Consider the following 14,868-nt stretch of genomic DNA (forward strand, 5'->3'; position numbering starts at 1 on the left):
GCGAAAGATGATATTCGCCGGTGATACGCCAACAGCCTACCGCCCGTCGTCAGTGGAGAGCTTTCCGAGAGAGACGAAGACGAGCAGCGCTCGCTCGTCGCTTTAAATCGGGAGGTATTTGTCAGGTGTCCGCGTTTCGTCACGACCTGCTCCTGGCAGCAACGCGAGCATCGTCTGTCTTATTCTTCGCATGAAGTTTCTCCGTGGAAAATCGCGAAACCGAATGTAGAAGTCGTACACAGTCGACCAGTACCGGAGACTAACGAGACGCCGATCCGATATTGAAATACGGATTTCACGTGGCGATGTTAATTCTTAAATAGCGAAAGCGAGACACGTCACAAATGTAAAACTCAAATAGCTCGGTGATACGCTGAAACAAAATATCGCTATGTTCAAATAAAGATTCACCAAGGAGTATTGCGGGAAATATTATTTGAATGTAGCACCGGAAGAAAAAAAGCGCCACATTGAAGTAATATTTACTTAATGCGAATAAAATAAATATTCGATGCTCCTTAGTAAATATTTATTTGAACGTAGGAATTTTTTCCCAGTGTAAGAGCGGTCGCCTGGCAAGCGGAAGATCCGAATTCGCGATCCCAGCCTGGCGCCTGCCTTGCTCTGGCGTTTCTCATCTTGCATGATATTAAGTCTCGGTTTTCCATTCCTTGGTTAACTTGTGGCTTAGACTTAAGTTGATGATAATACAAAAATTATGTCTTTCTATTTATGGTTAATGATTAAATTGATGATTTGGTAATTTTTACAGTTTAATGATCAGCCGTGAACGGAAAAAGATACTTTTCACATTATCATTCGGGTTAAGTTCGAACCACAAGTCAACCAGAAAATGAAAAACCGGACCCAAAAGTGAACATCTTCAGTCACAAGCAAGCAACCGGGTCACAGTTTTGATCCTCTCTTCTACAATGTGCTATTAACAATTTCACAATAATAATCATCATTATCAGGAACCGGTACTGCCTCAGTATTGGGAATCGAAAATTTTTCGTACTTTTGCAACACTGCGCAATAAAAAGTTTTATGTTACAAACAGTCCGCCCAAACCTGTTATTTTAACAAAGCGAATATATTAATATGTCAACAAAGTGAATATATGTTAATTGAATATACAATATATTTGTGCAACTTTTCGCACATTTCCCGCGTTAAAGTAACACAAAAATGGGCTATCTTTAACACCAAATTTTTTACCACGTGGAAGTCGATGCGATAACTGTCAGTCTTGGCCGGTTATTGTCACCCCCGGTATTCTACCAGTATCGAATTGGCATCTGGTTATCGTTCACCAAAAGTCGATACTGAATCGATGTACCCCAGTTGTTCCTCACGGTCGCGAGTGTGTAACTTTAAATAATAAAACGTATCCGTTGGGCAGCCAAGGGCCGCGACTAAGGGTCATCTCGTTCGTTATTTCTCGCGTCATAAACGCGATAAACAAGCTGATTCCTTCTCTCTTCAGCATGCGGTAGTATTGTTAAACTTTACGCGTCATTTCCATAATGGATCGCGTATCCTCGGGCGATGTCGTTGTCAACTTTCAGCGTCGTTCGTCCGTGTGATTCCGCGCTTGTAATAACGTAATGCGACTGGCTCTGCTTCTCTCTCTCTCTCTCTCTCTCTGCAGCGTCGTAAAATATTGAATAAATAATGTAAATGCGCGCGGCAAGAGCGATCCTTCCACGTTGTTGTTTCAACACACCGCGTCGCGTTCAATATCGGCTCGTGTCGCACGAGATCGACGCGCGAAATGAGCGATTAATACTCGTTCGATATTATTCGTCGATCGCCTCGATTTCGTCATTTCGCGCCCGTATTGTTGTCTTTGTCGCGCGCGCAGAATCGGAGGATCGAACATCGAGTGGTGAACTTCGACGAGCGCGAAACCGAAGTCGAGAGTCCTGATCCTCTTCTCCCGCGTGTGCGAATTATCCCGCAGGCGAGACAACGTTAAAGCCGGGATGACCGCAATTAATTCGGATCAGGCCAAACGACGCGAAACCATGGAGTATTGGACATCTCTCTCTCTCTCTCTCTCTCTCTGCGCGCGTTCACTAGGAAAGGACGTGTAACGTGTTGTTTTTACCTGATTACCATCGGAGTGGATATATTGCGCAGGACAAGCTCTTTACATCGTTAAGTCTACTTTGGGTGATCTGCTCTCTGCTCTCGGAAACAGAATTATCTCTCTCTTTCTCTCTCTCTCTAATTTCACGTATCGCGTCAAAACAGGACTTGAGGATTTTTACACGTATATTTTTACATTTACGCGCGTTATGCATTTTGAAACGTAACTTTAGATTCGAAGACTTTCCTTGCAAACAGAACTCTGGCTCGACAAGGTACTCTCAGTATCAAGTTGCCCTGCTTTCTGATGAAGTGGAATGAAACGTTCGCGAAACGTTGGAAACAATTCGACGAAAAGCTCGGATTCAACGCGGAAGCCAAAGAAAAACATTGCGCCACATCGCGAAAGCGTTGAATATTAGATGGAATTCTTCTTCGAATCAGAGCCGGTGCCAGATGTGACATGCGCAGATACAAGAGTTGTATATTCTTTATAAAATCGCTTATTTGCAAAATAATTGTTTTGCAAATTAAAATTTATTTACTCTAAAACTTACTCTTATATTTTACAAAATAATCATTTTACTATATAATTTCCATTTTTTTTAATAATCATGTTATAAGAAATAAATAATCTTATTTAAAAAAAATTATATATATATATGTATAGAGTGAGTCAGTTAAAGTGTTACAAATTTATATCTCGGAAACAAAATATTTTAGAGAAAAATGTTTCATACAAGAGTTTTGTGATTTCGAGGGAAAACATAAGATGGTGTCATTGGTTTGACTTTGGATAATTGTTTGAAGATCGTATGAATGTCACCTTCAACTTCTTTAATAGAAATCCCCATTTTTCATTGCATATTCTTATAGCTTATTTCGGGAGCTTCTCAAAACACTTTAATGAAATATTTTTTCATTAAGTACTCTTCGAGTTTTAAGGCTTGAAAGTTACAATACATATTATTTTGTATTAATTTGCGTGTGTATGTGTACGAGCAAAAAATAAAGTAAAAAAATATTCAAATGACGTCAAATGACGACTCTCTGCTGCGATACATTTTAAAATTCTTTCACGAAAACACTCTCGTGCTAACGCGGGCCAATATTTCCGATGTCACATATCGATTCTTATCGGCCAATATTACACCGTCCTTTTTATATCAAACGACTTTTGTTTCACAATTAATTCCTCCCTCGAATTCTGTCGCGAATTGGAGGCCGCCTGAAGGGTGAGCTTTCAGCGATAACGTCGAACCTGTCGTTAAACGACGGCCGATACCCGAAGTCGCTTAAACTTCATGGCTCGAGAGCTCGACGAAGTCGCGCCGGTGTGTACGCATGCAAACAGCACGAAGTACACCTGTGTACACGCAATTAACGCGCGACAGGGCGCGCAGCCGTACTTAACGTCACCGCGGGCGACGCTCGCGTTAGTTATTGTCACGTTCGCAGTACTCGATTACACCCAACCCGCTAACGATACCGTGATTTAGCGTGTAATTTTAATCCGATCGATCCGCACGCGCTATCGGTTTTATTACGTAATGCGTCACGAGCGCGTAATGCATCGCGCTCAATTACCGGAGCCCGTTACACACGGGTTGCGAATGCTCTTGCGCCATCGTGTGGGCGTCGCTCCTATTTTTCTTCCCCTCGTATATTACGTATCAACACTTATTAACGCATCTACCAACACCTTTGGATTAACATTTTCCCCCTATGAACCCTTTGATCAATTAGTTAATCTCGCGTGTACACACCAGATCATGGTGATGGTGTCTTAAATCTCCGTTCTCGCTGATTTTAGCGTCAAGTTGCTTTGAATTCGCTCCTGCGAATTTAATAATCGAAATATCGTGAATATTTATAGCTTCAAGATGGCGGTAAAATTAAATCTGTAGAATTGAAGAGAGAGTGAACAAATTCAAGAGAGAATTTAATAAGTGTAGTGCCGTTAAAGTACGTTTTGTGAATCAAGTGATATTTTTCTGTCTCAATTCAACAATTTAATAGCTTGTAATCAATATTTATTTGTGTAATACCTTAATTTGTAAATGAAGTTCTGAATGTAAGTGTAAAATGGCTCTAAATTTAAGAGAGAATTTATTAGAATTATGTAATACCTTTTTTTCCACTGTAGGAACTTAGTGGTTTTAAACTTCGATTTTCTCGTTCGGTAAATATTTTCTAAAAATAAGTCCCAATATTCTCAATATTATGAATTTAACTTGTCGGAATTGTTTCAATACATACAAAGAAATATCTATTCATATGAAGGAATATTTTACATACTGCCTTTTTCCACTTCTAGTAAATATTTGAGTATCGCGGTAACCATTTTACGTGTATTAAATAAATATTCCTTGAACGGTAACGCTTTTTCCAGTACAGAAATCGAATCTACTTTGCTCCCTTGGCTCCTACTATGTTGTAGAATCGAAGGTTCAACGCAGACCGAAAAACGTCTGCTCTTTGTGTTCTTTCGTAACAGTTGTTCCCCTCAAACACCTTCAACGCACGTTCGCGCGCGCGCGCGCACTTGTGGAAACACGAGACGCACAAATGCACGCCGGCAGGTGGTCTCGTTTGTCGTCCGTCGGCGATCGTGATCTTTCATGCATCCTATCGGGGGCGTTTTTACAGTAAACGTTTGACGTCCTGCAGAATCCGCCGGCGGAACGGAATAATACGGGCGAATAATACATGATATTTCACGTAATGCGATTTATTTCCCTTTCGCGCGTCGGCCGGTTCTCCGTGCTCGAGAAACGGTATGTTGATTCGCGCGACGTTCCGGACAGCTCGAATACGCGAAGTAAGCTCCGTAAGCAAGCGCGGAGCTGACCGAGCTATACAAGAAACTGGAATTCCGGGCCCGAGCATTTCCGTTACTATGAATATGGAACGACAAGCATCCCAGCCCGCCTTTATACAGACAGATGGATGGTTCGATGTCGCGTGCATGCAAAACTTCCCCGTTTTGCATCGAGCGCGACGCTAACAAGTGTAACGGCTTCCTGTCGTCCCTCCCACCCCCCTCCCCCTTTCTCCCCCCTCTCCACCATTTCCGCGCGGTTTTGTTACTGGATGGCTATCATGCAAAAGTTGTTCTTCACGGTTCTTGAAATTTCGTTTACACACACATATACACGCAGAGTGAATAGCTGATCGACCGAGTTCACGTCGAACGCCGTCGGCGACTATCGGCTTTTAATACTTCAGCAAGACGCGTTTCGATGATAGTCATTTTCATTGATAGGCCATTCGCGAGATAGATCACTTACTTTATCTCACTTCGCTTCAGGAGGAGCAAACGATCCGTTTGAGCGATTTATAATTCGCAATTCGAGAGAGGGGGGGATTTTGCTTAGTATTAGAGATAAGGCTCTCATTAATTTAAATGAAAGTCAAACAAGGAAGAGTCGAGGCCTGTATCAGCACATATATATTCATTATATACCGCTAAACAATTGATTATCCTCCGGTTTAAATTATTACTAAGATCGGGCGACGGCTCTTACAAAAACAACGAAACAACGAAATTAGTGACAATTCAAGATTTATGCTCTCATATATAAGCAAATATATACAATCTTATAAGAAGGCAAAACTTGCTCCTACATGAAACAATTCTATATAGCTCCATGGAAAATACCACATTCTTGTTATTCAAGAATAATTTTTATGAATTGAGAAGAAAAAATATCGGACAGGAGGAACGATATCTTCAAACTGATGCAATTCTTAGTTCAGAGATTATTTTTGAATAACAAGAATATGATATTTTTAGTGAAATTATGTAGAATTTTTTCATGTAACGGCAAATTTTGCCTTCATATAAAATTGCATATTCTTGATTATATTATATATATATATATATATATACGAATGAGTTTTTTTGAATTGATATTATTTTTTACCCGTACTTGCCTTCCTCTCCTAGATCCGAACGGGCAAAAATCCCCGACGGTTTCGGTGACCCCCGTCTTGTCTCCGAGACCATCTCAAAGAAATCTGTCTTCATCCACTCAACCGCCGACTGAACATCCCGAGAATCCGAATAAACATCCTCAAATAATGTTTGCACTACGCGGCACGTGAAGTTACAAGTGACGCCTCGAGTTCCATTTCGGATTACAGATTCCGTATTACATGTACGCCGGGTTTACCCGGCGGTTTAAGAGGCACCTCTGTCTGCCGGTTTCGTTCCTCGTCGAGCTGAGTGAGTGAAGTATTTGCGAGCGTTCCGTCGCGCGAGCAAGGTGGTATCGCCACGAATCCAGGTGGAAGGGCGAAGCCGCCGTTCGACCTAGAACCCGTCGACCCGCGTAATCTGGGTGAGCCAGCCGGTGCATCGCCGGAATCGACGAGGTCGTTACGTATCGTCCGGCGTCCTGACGTCGGTTCCTCTGGAATCGTGTCGATAAGGGCTCTCTCTCTCTCTCTCTCTCTCTCTGGCGCGCAGCCTCACTCGCACTTTCGCAATGCGACGATCGCGAGCGATTTCACGCGACCGGCATCAACTATGCGCGATCACCAGGCCTCGGTGAGGCTATTCATTTCAGCTGGGGACAAGGTTATCGCGCCTCCTAGATATTTGCTCATACCACCTTCGCGCCGAAATCGATGCGATCCACTTTTGGCCACGGCTGATGTGGCGCGATCAGCTTGCATCTTGGCGTTTTTGCATTCCATATTTCGCGGACAGGTGGAACAAAGTCGATCGCAGGGGGGCTCGACATAAGATTGTCGTCTTTAAGGGGATGTCGTGTTCGACAATTTTGACGAAGCAGTTATTCTTTCCGTTGGACTTACGCCGTGTCGGCTGCACCGAATAGTAAATATTTTTGGACGGCGGAAATATGCACGGAAATGAATTTCAATGAAATTTTGGGGCGTTGCTCGATATGTGACGAGAACGGTAAAAAAACTTCAGATTTGATATGTTGTTGTACGTATACTGTTTAAGTTTTTCGTTAAATGCAGTAATACTGAATATCGTACATTCATAGCATTCACATTTATGTCATACTTCTGTTCGTTTACATGTATGTAGATATTTATAATATCTATATATACGAGAAATCTAAAAAGAGTAGAGTGATTGTGTCAGTGTTTATGAAACACAATGAAACATTTTTAGGATTGCCTTTATGTTATCGGCACTTATCAAGTTCATCATTGACTTTGGCATTCTATTAAGTGGATACCATACTTGAAAACTTCGCCGGCAAAATGCTGACCTATTTCTGCAGAGTTCGCGTATTGGTTGCACTGGATTATAAATGCTTTCGTACAGTAAAAATACGCGTGAAAATTAATTGGAATATTGCTCGATATGCGACGAAAACGTGTGAACATTTCAAATTTGACATCTCTAGCTGTAAGTTAGCACAAATATTCATGTGATACAGAAATCGTACAGTTTGTACGTGAAGAATATGTCAGTGCTCCAATTAGAAACGTTTCACGGAACATTTGTGTAGCTTCTCGATGAAATTTCGGAGGCCTAAAATGACACGAAAGGTTTGCAGAAAAATTTTCATCGCGGAATAACATATCTTGATTGGATTTTTCGTTAGATATGGTAATACAGAACAGCGCATATTCATTGAATTCACATTTATATCGTATTTACATTTACACAAGATCTGTATGTGTACATTGAAAAAAGTGCTATTGTTTAAGTAATATTTACTTGATGCAGTAAGTGAAATGGTTATCCCAATTCTCCTTAGCAAATACTTACTAGAAGTAGAAACATAACCTATTATGTACAATATGATGCATATTTCGTATAAATCGACGTTTACTTGCATACGTTAAATTGCACAAATTTACATTATTATTTATTATTAATATTAAAAATTCATCATACTGAGAGTATCGGAATTTATTTTTAGAGAATATTTACCAAACAGAAAAATCTAAGTTTAAAACTACCAGATTTCTTTAACGGAAAAGAAGTACCACACGATTCTGGTAAATATTCTCTTAATTCTCTTAAATTTAGAATCATTTCACACTTACATTCAGTAATTTGTTTACAAATTAAAGTATTGCGTTCAAGTAAATATTTACTACAAGCTGTTGAAATGAACGTAAATCGATGAAAGTATTATTTAAGAGGCCGGAGAATAATTAATCACGTTTACTTGATTAGAATACTTTTTCCCGTGTACAAGAAACACAGGACAGAATAGCGTGATCGTGTCAATGTTTGTGGAACACAATATTTTACGGATAGTTTCTACGTTATCGATGCTTATCAGGTTCGTCGTCGATTTTCTCTTTTAACGATCGCCTAGCGCAATCAATACGTATCGCGTTTGATGCGATGTTATATTATATTCGGCGCCGAATGTGAAATTCATGAAGAATACGAAACGCGATATCTTGCTGGCACGGCAATCGCGCGGTCTCGTCAGCTTTTCCGATTTAATCGTGCCGACAATGGGTGCAGATTTCCGCGCGCAAATTGCATTGTCGGCTTTTCACCGGTGACGATTTCGCGCACGCTCGCGCGCGAGAGAGAGAGAGAGAGAGAGAGCAACGTGAGAGCGCGATCGATAAATAAAACGCGGGCAAAGCCTCGCGTGCAATCGGCCGCGTAATTTGCAGCTTTAGATATGCTTGAATGATTTCAGCGTGGGTGTCCTTGACGATTTAGAATAAACGATTATCACCGGGGAAATAGCGCTTTCGTGATACGCCGTCTGATTACGGCGATCAGTTTCTCATTAAGATCACGACGGCGACCGTCGCGCTCTCGTTTTAAAGGGAAACATTGCCGTCGCCGCGTACCTTCTATATTTCCCCCGGGAAGTGGAATCTCACGGAACAAGTGAACAGTGGCGGTATTTTTTTTTCACTCGAACCGATTGATAGCGAAAATACTGCCGCTCGAAATCGCAGGAGTGAATGAGCTTTCGTTCAAGCTCGGAGTAAATTCTGATTCCATAATAGTGAACGTTTCAATCAATTAGAGGGAATTTGTTGCCGATGATGACGGTGGAAAATACATCAGATTTAGCTCTTCAGTCTCGAGTGAAAACGTTCGCTCGACCGTTCGAAGTGGAGGAATTCATTTTACGCGGGCGAAAAATCGTTCTCGAATTCGAGTGACTCGGCTTGTCGCTTTGCTTTTCGAGGGAAATTTCACTCCAAGAATTTTAGAAAGTATCATAGGAGAAGGAAGGGGGGGGAAAGGTTCATTGAAACCTCGCAGAGTCCAATAAGCTGCTCTGAAATTGTTATTATTGTTACATCAAGCCTACGGGAGATAAAATGCACGTACTTTGACTGCGTTACGACGTAATTGATGCGGAATTGACGAAACTTTTTGTTTATTTATTTATTTATTTATTTTTTTTTTGACAAACTTCCTTCATTGCAAGAGAGGATTTAAAATAGTTCAGGTCGTTATCGTTGCTGTCACACCGACGATTGAAATTACACGTTACAGTCGTGACTCCGCGACTCGACAATGAAATGTCGTTCATTATCGGACGCAAATCGAGCAGTTTGACGGATAAATTCGTCCGTATGTTAATCCACGGTGTCCAGCTCTGCTTGATTATCTCTCTCTCTCTACTATAGGTCGAGTTAATTCAGACCCATAAGTATTAATTGACGATGCAACTCGCGCGTGAACGAACGTGCGTTCTTTAATATCGCGTAATATCTACGGTCCATCGCGGCACAGTTGAAATTATAATGTTATCTTGACATTTTTAAGAGTAACTTGTGCCTATCTAACTGGCCCATCGATTAATAAAATACTTCTTTGACAATACCGACAATTTATCAACTTCTCTTGGACATTTAATTCTATACAGAAGAGACAAGCATTTTTAAATTCACGCGATATGCTTATTTAACACGTTTTTGTGAGACCAAAGAGAATTTCTAGTTATTACATTCATATATTTTGGTATTTCGTCAGAATATTTAGGTATAATATTAATCAAAATTTCGTTACTGTGTGCGTAGCAATAATATCCAAATATCTGGTTACTATGGCTATAAATGGAAAAAAGAGCATGTTAAGATTAACGTGAGATTAAGTATGCCTGAACGAGTTTGGTGAAATCAAATGGGATTTCTGGTTATTATAACGAAATATTCTGTCACGTAGAATATTTAACTGTAATACTGAACAGTAATGACTACACGGAAAATAGAGCGTGTGTGGTGCTTGGGTAGATACATTGCGAGATATAACTTCATTAACAGACATTAATATGTGGCATATAATGAGTGGCTAACGTCTGGTTCCCTTATTGTGGTTTAAATCTATAATCGATCACATTGATCATTTTAGCTGACTGGCCAGTGCGATTTGTCAATTCTGTTGAGTTAGTCTCCGATTGGATTGAAACCGTGATGGTGGAACCTGGCACAGGAAAATAACAGCTATTGTTGAACATTTCACGCGCGTAAATCTCAAGCATTCGGCTCGACATTGATTATACTATACATACATAGTATAATATATGTCTATTAGTTAAAGAAGCGGCATAATACGGTAGATGACTCACGATTCAGAGGTCCCAGGATCGCTAAGGTTGAGGGTGGGTATGTTTTTCAAATACGATATATCATCGAATTAATTAAATGGAATTAATTAAATTCTAGGTAACACATTATCATATACTAACATCTTAAAAAACAAGTAATAACATTTCTATATATAATCACGGAAATATATATATAAATATAATTTTGTTACGCATATCTAAGTTTGTATGTACGTTAAACAGAACGTATGTAGTAAAATCTGTCTGATAATTTTAATAAAAGTCATTCATATTCTACCAAACAGTCCGGTTAACACATCCATATTTCAGATTGCATAACTCAACCAAGCTTTCTCCGTGTATAAATTTAATTCTAAATTTAACACCGAACAACCTGTTTTCTGATCCCAAAACCAGCGGGAACAGAAATTTAAAACATTAGAGTCAAAGTGGGAATATAAATCATATTACTTGAATCGAAACGATATATCATATAAATTATAATATTTGAATTGAAATGATATATATAGTTATCTTGTCACCACTGTGTTGTAGAATTAAAGATCGAACATAAAGCTAGAATTTTGTCACCGGAACGTTGGTTCCGGTGTGGCCTTTAGCGAGCGAATCACGGGAGTCCCGTGGTAAATTACGAGGAAACTCGTCGAATATGAAGATTCACGCGGGTTCTTTCCCTCCTCGAACGGCGCAGAATGCATCACACGGTGTGCGTTGTCGCGGGTGATGAAAAAAGTTCCCGAGTCGCCGGGGAGGCGGACGGTGTGCTTGACGCGATAATTTTCGCACACATACGAGATTAAGCTCCCGGGGCGCACCTTTGTGCATACGTGCACGGTCCGGGGGATGATCCTCCATCCGAGAGAATGTTCTTGCGGCGCAGTATCGCGGGGGATACCCGGGAGGCGCACAGAGAGACGGGCCGGCCACTTAAATCGCTCGACCGTTTTCTCATTTATACGACACCGAAGCCGGGGTTGGATGCCACTTTGAGCTTAAAGGGAGACGCATTCGAGCGACCCCGCGCCGCAGTGCATCTATTGTCCCCTATTGTCTCCACTGGCAGCTATTGTCGCGAACTCGCAACGAATTCTTGTTTGCCCGGCGCACGCCAATTGCATTCTACCCCCGAAGGCGTCGCCGAGCCCTGAAGGGAGGAGGGCTCGTTCCGCGTATGTCACCGTCGCTTTAAGGCCGTTGGCCCGTGATTTTACCTTCCTAGGGATCGTTTCAAGTTTTAACGGTATGTTAATCGAAACGCATGCAATGGTAGGAAAAAACAGGTCAACGAAGCCGAGAAAATCGGGGTCGAAATTAGCGCTATTTACATCCCAAACACGTATGTCTAATAAATGTCTCAAATATGTCTTTTAGATGTCTTATCGCTTGAAAGACATCTTTATGACGTCTTAGTGTTATCTGGGATACGTCACGGGTACGTAAATCACAAAAAAGGCTTCCGATATCACGTTTCTAATTCTAGTAATGAGACTCCTTTTACGGTTTTAGTGAAAACCGAGAAGTCGATCAAAAAGATTTGTAGAAATATTATATGAGAAAAATGATAAGATCGTCGATCTAGCTTTTCAAGATCTAGTTCTTCGGAAATCGATATGTATCTCCTTTTTGATAACGGTCGAAGAATATGACAGCTAATCTGTCAAGTTTCGGGAAATATTGTTCGCGCTATGTTTTTATGTAGGCATCTTTTTAAAGGTAGAACGGTTAAGTAATCTTAGAAATCTATAATTAATATTAATAAATATAAAATATAATTGATAATTAATGATGTATCGTGTGCCGAACACAGGCAGCTTCAGTTGAAAGTATTATACGTCGAAGTGTGGAAAAAGTGGAAGAAAATTTCTTCGTAAGTTTTTAAACGTTATGTAAGTTTGAACTGATGTTCTTTTGTTAGAGCGTCAAAATTGTACATCATGAATCATGGTTATAAGCATTCAGCATACCGATTCCGTCGAGCTTCTTCATGTTATCTTAATCATTATCCTTCCAACCATTATCTTATTATCTTTCTAACAATATTGTCACGGATCGACCGCCTTAATTCGCGATACTCGGCGACAGACAATCGTCAGGCGTATTCGCGGGAACAAAGGGAAGGGGGGAGGGAGGGAGAGTGTCGCAGCGGCGCGCGATTTCATCGTGCAAGCGGCTCTCAATTTGGCCCTATAATCGAATTTATGAGAAGATCGATCCCCACCCCCGCAGGCTCTTCCGCTGGAAAATAGAATCCGCGCGCGCGCGCTCCGAGCGAAAATATTTGCGGAGCTCGTCTCGCAATTGCTAACGTTACTCTTTTCCACTTTTATACTCACTTCTCTTTTCGGACGCGACTATCTTACGCAAACATTTGCCGCCGGGAGTGTTTAAAGCGCGAGCTTATTCGCGACGGTGCGAACGATCGAGGATACGACGGGCCGTCTTACTCGAGCGCACGAAATCAAATCGTTATTCTCATCCGGAAAACGGTGATTCTCGTGACTTTTCCCTTTTATTTCGGGAGGGGAGATAATTCGACTCAATCGGTCACGTCGGTAGATTTCCCTGCACGGAAGAAAACGATTGAAAGATGGAATAAGATTGAGTTAATCTGAAATATGGATATATTAATCACCGTGTTCGGTGGAATAAGAGTAATCTATAATTTTTATTAAGGTAACTGACAAATTTGATTATATACCGTGCTGCTTAACGTAACCGGACTAATTTGGATGCTCACAACAATAATAAAATCTTATTCATATTTTCAATTGGAAATTTTGTTACTTGTTTCGTTAGGCGTTGTTATATGACGATATATTGTCTGAGATTAGCTATTTAATCGATTTAATGATATATTTTATTTGAATAACACGTCTATCCCGATGGAATCGATTCTGGGACCTCTCGTCAGTCATCTATTTTATCCGTGTTATTTCGCCACTTCTTTCATTGATAAATCTGCTGAGCATTATATTATATACATTATATAACACCAATATCGAGACGAATGCCTGGGATTCAGACGCGTAAGATATTTGGAAATACACAGTAAACAATTTTGCATCAAAAACGATTCACTGAAATTTTGTGTCAGTTTAATATGAGGAATTAAAAATTACACAAATATGTGATAAAAAGTACACAAATATAATGTTAAATTAGCATATTTACCTTGTCAATACATGCGTTAAAATAACATAAAATTTCAGTGGACCGTTCTTGACACAACATTTTTTACTATGTAGCTGTTATTTTCTTAGCCACTTGTACTCTTAAAGTGTGTTAATAAAGTCATATCTCGCAATATGTGCACCTAATGTATCAAATATGCTCTTTTTTCCCGTGTAGTTACAACAACCAGACACTTAAATATTATTGCTATGCACACGGTAAAGAAAACTTCAACCGGTATTACACCAAAATGCTCCAGTTGCGTGTCGGGGTATTTGATTATAAGTATCGTTAATAAATACTAAAATTTTGTGAATATTTGCCGAGCAAACACGTGATTACTGCAACGAAATAATTTAGTTCCTCATGCTGCATATGCAGCACTGTAATTCCGTATATTACATATTTATTACACGGAACTAAGTAATTTGGTTGCAATAATCAGATATTTGCTCGGCGAATATTCACCAGATTTTAGTAATTAATTATTACCAAATCCTCCTTTCAGCATCTCCTTTCCTCCGTGTACTCATAATAACCAGACATTTGGACACTGTTGCTGCACAGATAGTAACGACCCGAGTCGAAATCTCGGTCCTACATTAAGTCTGCTTAGTTCTGCCTTAAGTCTTCAGGCGGAGAAGCAACGGAAAGCAATTTCCAACTTATACCAACAAAGGGAGTGCAGTACAAGACCTTAGAAGAACTTAATACAGAACTAAATAGACAACGTGGAAGTGAAATTTCGACCCGGCGAAACTCTGACTGATGTTACGTGCGAACGTTCCGGCTGCGTGTCAGAATATTTCGATATAACAAAAGTGATATTCAGTCTCGCGCAAAAACGCGTATTTAACCGGAAACACGGTTGATTCAGTGCTTGCTTATTCACGTGCGGACGAGCTCGCGCGTGCTTCGCGTTTTAAGGCGACGCGCGACGCCAAATGAAATTTCCAAATTCAACGGAACTCGCTTCCCGCCGCGTCATTTCCGGCGCGGGAAGGTAATCGGATTTCAGCATGGCTCGACGATTCAATTAACATACGTGGGGAGGGGGGGG

General features: G+C 40.6%; 1 protein-coding gene across 8 annotated transcripts in view; it reads left to right on the forward strand.

The window, feature by feature from the left end:
- The window catches only part of LOC106741891 (cAMP-specific 3',5'-cyclic phosphodiesterase), a 496,301-nt gene that overhangs the window by 267,539 nt on the left and 213,894 nt on the right, over positions 1–14,868 (forward strand). The window lies entirely within an intron of this gene.

This window comes from Dinoponera quadriceps, unplaced genomic scaffold (assembly GCF_001313825.1).
Source record: "Dinoponera quadriceps isolate SergipeBrazil2010 unplaced genomic scaffold, ASM131382v1 scaffold458, whole genome shotgun sequence".
Lineage (NCBI taxonomy): Eukaryota > Metazoa > Arthropoda > Insecta > Hymenoptera > Formicidae > Dinoponera > Dinoponera quadriceps.